Source organism: Cucumis melo, chromosome 1 (assembly GCF_025177605.1).
Source record: "Cucumis melo cultivar AY chromosome 1, USDA_Cmelo_AY_1.0, whole genome shotgun sequence".
Lineage (NCBI taxonomy): Eukaryota > Viridiplantae > Streptophyta > Magnoliopsida > Cucurbitales > Cucurbitaceae > Cucumis > Cucumis melo.
Window position 1 is genome coordinate 36,027,542 of NC_066857.1, and position 7,662 is coordinate 36,035,203.

A 7,662-nucleotide genomic window follows, 5' to 3' on the forward strand; every position below is an offset into this window, starting at 1 on the left:
CTTCTCACGTATAGCCAGCCCGTTGACCCAGTTGACCAGGAAGGGAACCCCTTTTATCTGGAGCCCAGCATGCGAGAGTAGCTTTCAGGAGCTCAAACAGAAGCTAGTGACTGCACCAGTCCTGACAGTGCCCGATGGTTCGGGAAACTTTGTGATCTATAGTGATGCCTCCAAGAAGGGACTGGGCTGCGTCCTGATGCAGCAAGGTAAGGTAGTTGCTTATGCCTCTCGCCAGTTGAAGATTCATGAGCAGAACTACCCTACCCACGACTTGGAGTTGGCAGCTGTAGTCTTTGCACTGAAGATATGGAGGCACTATCTGTACGGTGAGAAGATCCAGATTTACACCGACCATAAGAGCCTAAAGTACTTTTTCACTCAGAAGGAGTTGAACATGAGGCAGAGGAGGTGGCTCGAGTTGGTGAAAGACTACGACTGCGAGATCCTGTACCACCCAAGTAAAGCAAATGTAGTGGCTGACGCGCTGAGTAGGAAGGTTGCACATTTAGCAGCGCTAATCACCAAGCAGACCCCCTTACTCAGGGATTTTGAGAGAGCCGAGATTGCAGTCTCAGTAGGTGAGGTTACCGCACAGTTGGCTCAGTTGTCAGTTCAGCCAACCTTGAGGCAAAAGATCATCGCTGCTCAGCTGAATGATCCTTACTTGGCCGAGAAGCGTCGTATGGTAGAGACAGGGCAAGGTGAGGGCTTCTCCATATCCTCTGACGATGGCCTTATGTTTGAGGGACGCCTGTGTGTGCCGGAAGACAGCGCAGTTAAGACGGAGCTTTTGACTGAGGCTCACAGTTCCCCGTTTACCATGCACCCTGGGAGTACGAAGATGTACCAGGACTTAAGGAGTGTCTATTGGTGGAGGGGCATGAAGAGGGAAGTGGCAGACTTTGTCAGCAGGTGCTTGGTGTGCCAGCAGGTGAAGGCACCTAGACAGTGTCCAGCCGGGTTGTTGCAACCCTTGAGTGTGCCAGGGTGGAAATGGGAGAGTGTGTCGATGGATTTTATTACGGGACTGCCCAAGACCCTAAAGGGCTACACGGTGATCTGGGTTGTGGTCGACAGACTCACGAAGTCGGCCCATTTCGTGCCAGGGAAATCCACTTACACTGCCAGTAAGTGGGGGCAGTTATATATGACAGAGATTGTGAGACTACATGGAGTACCCGTATCCATCATTTCAGACAGAGACGCTCGTTTCACATCGAAGTTCTGGAAAGGACTCCAACTTGCATTAGGTACGAGGTTGGACTTCAGCACAGCATTCCACCCTCAGACTGATGGTCAGACAGAGAGATTGAACCAGATTTTGGAAGATATGCTGCGGGCCTGCGTGCTAGAGTTTTCAGGAAGTTGGGACTCTCATCTGCATCTGATGGAGTTTGCCTGTAATAACAGCTACCAGGCTACTATCGGTATGGCACCGTTCGAGGCTCTGTATGGCAAGTGCTGTAGATCCCCGGTCTGCTGGGGCGAGGTTGGAGAGCAGAGGATGCTAGGCCCCGAGTTAGTGCAGACTACCAACGTAGCCATACAGAAGATCCGAGCTCGTATGTTGACAGCACAGAGCAGACAGAAGAGTTATGCTGATGTACGACATAAGGACCTCGAGTTTGAAGTGGGAGACATGGTCTTTCTGAAGGTAGCACCTATGAAGGGTGTTCTGAGGTTCGTGAAGAAGGGGAAGCTGAGTCCACGCTTCGTAGGGCCGTTTGAGATACTGGAGCGGATTGGCCCCGTGGCTTATCGCTTGGCGCTACCCCCATCTTTTGCTGCAGTGCACGACGTATTCCATATCTCCATGCTGAGGAAATATGTCGCAGACCCAACACATGTGGTGGACTTCGAGCCACTACAGATTAGCGAGAACTTGAGCTACGAGGAGCAGCCTGTCGAGGTCCTGGCAAGGGAGGTCAAAAAGCTTCGCAGTCGAGAAATTCCACTGGTCAAAATCCTTTGGCAGAACCATGGAGTGGAAGAGGCCACGTGGGAGAAAGAAGAGGACGTGAGAGCCCAGTACCCCGAGCTGTTCGAGGATTAGAACTTTCGAGGACGAAAGTTTTCTAAAGAGGGAAGATTGTAACGCCCAACAAATTCGATTTTTTTTGTTCATTGTCATTAATATTTAAGTGTGGTCATGGGAATTTTAAATTTATTGGAAGAACCTTACCATTTTGATTTCTCGAGTAATTAAGGTTGGGAATCCTTATTTTGTTTAAGATAATAAGTATTTTTTTTATTTATTGGAAATAATTGGGGAAGTCTTTATTAAACTAAAGTTGGTTGTTTTGGTGAGATTTGGGGAGAGAGAGGAGGTGGTTGTTTTGGGTTTTTTTTTAAAGGAAAAGAAAAGAGTTATTTTCTTATAAAGCTGCGTTGGGACCCGTGCATAAGAAAAAACAAAAAAAGAGAGAGAAGCAATTAAGTTCTCCTTGAAACCCTAGCCGCCGCCTTCGCCGCCAGCGTTCAAGCGCAAGCGCTCGGGAGCCAGCCGCAGTAGAAGCCGAACCACCCTCCCAGCCGCGCCGGACGAGTCAAGCCGTCGTACGCCTAGGAGGAGCTACGCCGCGTCGTGTCTGCAGCCGTCTCTCGCACGCCCGAAGCCGAGTCGAAGTCACCTTCGCGCGTCCGCAGCCAACCCGTCAGCCAGCCGAGTCGCGCCGCTTCGATCCGACGCAGCGCAGCCGAAACGCTCCTTTGCAACCGTCGCCGAACGAAGCCGTGGGTAGCCGGACCACCAGCAGCCGCCGCGCCACCCGAAATCCGGAAGCCAGCGCCTCGCGCGCAAGGATCCGACCGAAAACCCGCCCCGCGACCCGAACCGACGCGCGCCATCTTTCGGAACCCGACCCGCGCCCGCGTGCGTCCTCGTGTGAGCTGCGCCGCGCGCTTCTGCGTAGCCGAGTCGCGCCCGCGTGCAAGCCGCGCCGCCTGCACCACAACCTGAGCCGCGTCTCCCTTCTGTCGCAAGCCGAGCCGCACGCGTAAAGTTCCTGTACCAAGCCGAGTCGAGCCGCGCCTACGCCAAGCCGAGGCGGTCCCTGTCCTTTTCTAGCCGAGCCGCCAAGACTAATTTGGCTGCATCCACCTAAATTTTGGTAATTAAATTAATTATTGTGGCATTGCCCGGTAAGACTCAATGTTTCGGACGCTAATTAATTTAATTTGGGACTAAATTAAATTATTTTCCTTAAGGGACGTCTTGGACCAAGTAATTGCTGCAGCGCGGGATTTCTTCGGTAGGGGCTCGAGCACTGCAACCTCTTTCTAGGGTAAGTCATTTCAAATGAGTCTTGAACCGTTAGTCGTTGGTGACCTAATTACGAATTTTGGTATATTAAACAGTTAGGACCTTGTCGCTTGGAAAGCATACTGCCTCGCGGTTAGGACTCGTCAAGTAAATCTCCAGGTAAGAGATTCTACTACTAGCTCCATGTATAGAATTATGAGATTTTGTATACTTCAATTGTGCGTGTTGGGGGCTAGACCGTACGATGCATGAAAACAATGATAGTATGATGCAAATGACGATATGGTTATATTATAGCATGTTGTGTGATGACGAGAGCTGTTATGTCTGTAAGACGGATGTCGAGATGGAGAGTGTAATGATGATTTATCTGTTATGTTATATGCTGATGCCATGTGTATGTATACTGCGATTAGGGTACCTGTTAGCTTGACCTGTTAGAGTCGTACCTGCATGGGTGTCGTTCGGGATCACCACCTATTGAGGACTGTGTGGTCTGACGGGACACCAGTCTAGCATGGATATAGATATGACTCGAGTGACTCGACGGGGTCCTCGCATCCCGATTGTCCTAGGTGTCCCCCGGGGCACCGAAGACCAGAGTTACGTTCCTACGGGAGCGCATGTTGCACGTGTTCGGGAACGTGCCAGAGATTGGGTACCAGTTACAGGACTCTGACAGGAAGTTAACAGACACCTAGTGGGACTAGTAGTGGGTCCCTTACTGTGTATTTTATACTCACTCTCTTCATTTCATGTTTTCAGGTAGAGGACGAGGCAAGGGCAAAGGCAAGCTGGCGAGCGACCCGAAGTGACCGTGGCGGGCCATAGGGACTACTGCTTCCGCTTATCTTTATTTTAGACTTTCGTACCTGAGTTTGAGTATTCTTCAGTACTTATCATCTTATTATGTAGATAGGGCTCGAGTAGGACTTAAGAACGCATTACATCTTTTTGCATAATTACCTTGTTTGAATTTTCATAAATAAAATTCCTCAAACCTTATGCGTTTTTAATAAATTTTATGACTTAAACCACTTGTTCTATATTTAGTAATGACTTCGATTAAGTATAAGGAGTTGGGTCGTTACAATCTGTATCCATTCAAATCTTCACATATTTCAAAGAAAAACATATCCTTCAAGTAATTATAGGTTTTAGGGTATCCTTCACCCAAAGAGAAAAGGAAATTAATAATAATAATAATAATAATAATACTCACGAAGGATTATGCATGGCTTTTGATTCCTAGTTTTTTTTTTTTTTAAATAACTTTATTCCTTGTTCCAATTATTTTAACTCTGAATTTTTAAATTGTTTTCTTTAAAAAAGCTATCAGATATTCTTTCTAAAATGACATATTAAAATGGATGGAAAAATGACGTGAAAAGCAATAAATTATTAAAGAACTAAAATATTTGTTTTATTGTTTATGACCCAACATATTTCATATAAAAGAGTGAATATTATTAATTATAGTAAAATGAAAAATGTATTACAAAAATCAAACGTTGAAAGGGTTAAGTACTTGATTTCTAACTTAATCATAATATTAGATCTTAAGTACAGAACTGACTTTTCATTTCGTACATCAATTGAATAATGAAAGAAAGGTAATTGTAACTAATAAAAATGGTTGAAATGCCTTGAATTTAATTTGTTATGTGGTGCTACAAACAACAAAGAACATTTGCACCGTTTGTATTAAGAAAACATTCTCTCTAATAATAGATTTTCTCTCAATCTCGTAAATGTAGCTAACACTTCGTTCGTAAACTACGTATATCAAATGTGTCGATTTCTCCATACGTTTTTGGTAATTCTATAGTTCGTCGTCATTTCTTCAACAAAAGTTGTGACATCTCTCTTTATCTTTTCAATGTGGGTGATTCTCAACTTACTTCAAACTATGTAGTCTATTTGAGTTCACGAGTCCTTGTCCGAATATAATATTTTTTTATACTAATTGTGACATCAACTTTCTATTTTTATACTAATTGATTTAATATTAAATTAGTAATTGGAGAGAAATATGATGCGAATATAGTGATTCAAATCGTAAGCCTCATGATCGCTAACACATATCACATGTCAGTTGACCTATATGTTTTATACTAATAAAATTCTTTATGTCGATTGATAACTCAGCTAATTAGGTGAAGAAATATGTTATGATCCTGAAAAATAAATAAATAAACAATTGGAATAGAGATCACTTCTAGGTTTAATAACTTAAGCGTGTTGTAATATTTTGAAGAAAAATAATTATAAATGTAACAAATGATACTATGATCTTATTAATTGATATGGTCTAGGTCTATCATTGATGTAGCACTATATATATGTGTGTGTCTATTTGTTATATTTAGAACTAAAAAATCCGTTGGGAGTGTCAAACATAATTTAAGGTCATGTTGAAGTAAATTTTCAAAATAGCAAATTGGTAAACTACAAATGGATCTTCCACATTTGTAGGGTTTTAACGTGTAAGGTGCATTTAGCCACAAGCGGAAATTAAATTTGTCCAAAAACTTGAGGTGAAGGGAAGCGTGGCAGCGTGTCATCGTAATACGTTCGTTTTCCGATAGTATCGTCATGAATACCGTTTCTTCCTCAATCCGATTTGTAGGGTCGTGGTTTAAACCAAGAGTTTTTTTTTCTATATATATATAGAGGGTTTTTCAATCTTATTTTCTATAGAACCAAGTGCTCAACGATACATAATTTTGAACCACAACAAAATTTAAATTAAGAAAAAATGAAATCAGTTGTAATTTTTTTTATTATTCTTAGCATACTTGGTGCAGAATCCACATCTACATTTAAGGATTCCCTTACGGATACCAACCATGCGGTTGATCTTCATAAATTTTGTAAACTTGGTTGTGTCTTTTCTCTTTGCAGCAATGTTTCCACCCCAGAAAACCTGAGTGAGCTAATTTCTAGTACTCTTGTATTACCTATTTTATTCTTGTACATTTTTGGATGAAGCTAATATATATTTTAATCGTTTAAGTTTTTGGACTTTTGACGTCTCAATCTAAATGCTATTACATATAAGTAACCTCTTGTTTGGTTCTTTTCTTCTTCCGGCTTCTATAATATTGTTCCTTTCACATGGCTCTTTTGATTATACATATCTATGAATGTCACATTCTAGTTGTGATATTCTGGTCCACCTACAGCTAATTCACATCATCTTCTCTTTTGTTCCAAAAAAAAAAAAAAGAGTTTTAGGTTAATGTGTTTTTTGATATTTCTTTTAAATTTTATGCAGTAGTACTGCTGGCAAACATGTTGTAATGAAAATAATTCATAGAGGAAGACAATGTTTTCTATTGAGCATGAAATGTCATTAGAGATGATCCTTGTCATGACTAACATTCAATTAGAGTAGTATTCATATACAAAATTTGTATCTCGAACTCACAATCAACGAGAGATTAGTAGTAGTATTCATACTAAAATTTGGTCCGTTTCTTTAATAACTTTCCCTAGTTTCGATGGACTATTATGTTTTCTTTAATTGTTTCTTTTTCTTTCTAAACCTGACAGATGTGGACAAAGTAGAAAGTTGTGTGAATGGGTGTGATCAAACGTGTAAGAAGAACTGATGCTAAAGAAAAGAAGATGAAGTATACTGAGAGGAGAAGGGAACAGGGATTGGCTTTCCAAGATATACTATATATGAATAAACAAAAATCAAGTGGTGAAAATTAAAACCATTGGTTTAAAAAGATTATTATTTCATATTTAAGCATATGTTTTGTTTTGATATAAATAAAGTTTCAAGTTTTTGCATGTCGTTAATTATGAGCAATGGGTAAAAAAGAGCCCTTTCTCTCTTTTAATGCTATACGAGAATTAAGTGTGTTTTGCCAGAATTTTTGCTTTACTAGAGATTGTGTGTGTGTTTGTGTTTGTGGTTGAATTGGTGAATAAAGGTTAATAATCTCACAAACAAATTTTATTTCGTTGATTTGAAAATATTTCTAAGGCACCAATTATCCATTTGAAGGTTGACGATCAAATCTCGGTCCACCTTATAATTGTTAAACTAAAAATTAATCTTAATTTGAAATAAGTGTTTTGGTTTTAAAAGATAGGATGGGTCAGTTGGATGCATCGAGCATTTTCACTAGGTGGACACCCCATAACACCCTCTCATTACTCCTAGCTCACTAATTTCTCTTAAAAAATAATCCTAAAAAGTTCTCGAAACCTACACAGCTATATAACAATCAAAATGATACCTCTAAAGTTTGTTTTATTTCTATTTTCAATTTAAAAAGTTGAGTTTTACTTCCCCTTCCATTTATTGTTAAAAAAAATGAACTATTTTAATTTCAATTTTTTTAGGAGATATTATAGATGAACCGGGAAAGTGTGAAAATAATTAA

The 7,662-nt window shown here is 40.9% G+C and overlaps 1 long non-coding RNA gene across 1 annotated transcript; it reads left to right on the forward strand.

The window, feature by feature from the left end:
- Positions 1-5,967: 5,967 nt before the first annotated feature.
- On the forward strand, positions 5,968-7,143 carry LOC127151406 (uncharacterized). The gene is made up of 2 exons (XR_007824341.1): positions 5,968-6,192; positions 6,818-7,143. It is a non-coding gene; the product is annotated as an uncharacterized LOC127151406 (long non-coding RNA).
- The last annotated feature ends 519 nt before the right edge of the window (positions 7,144-7,662 follow it).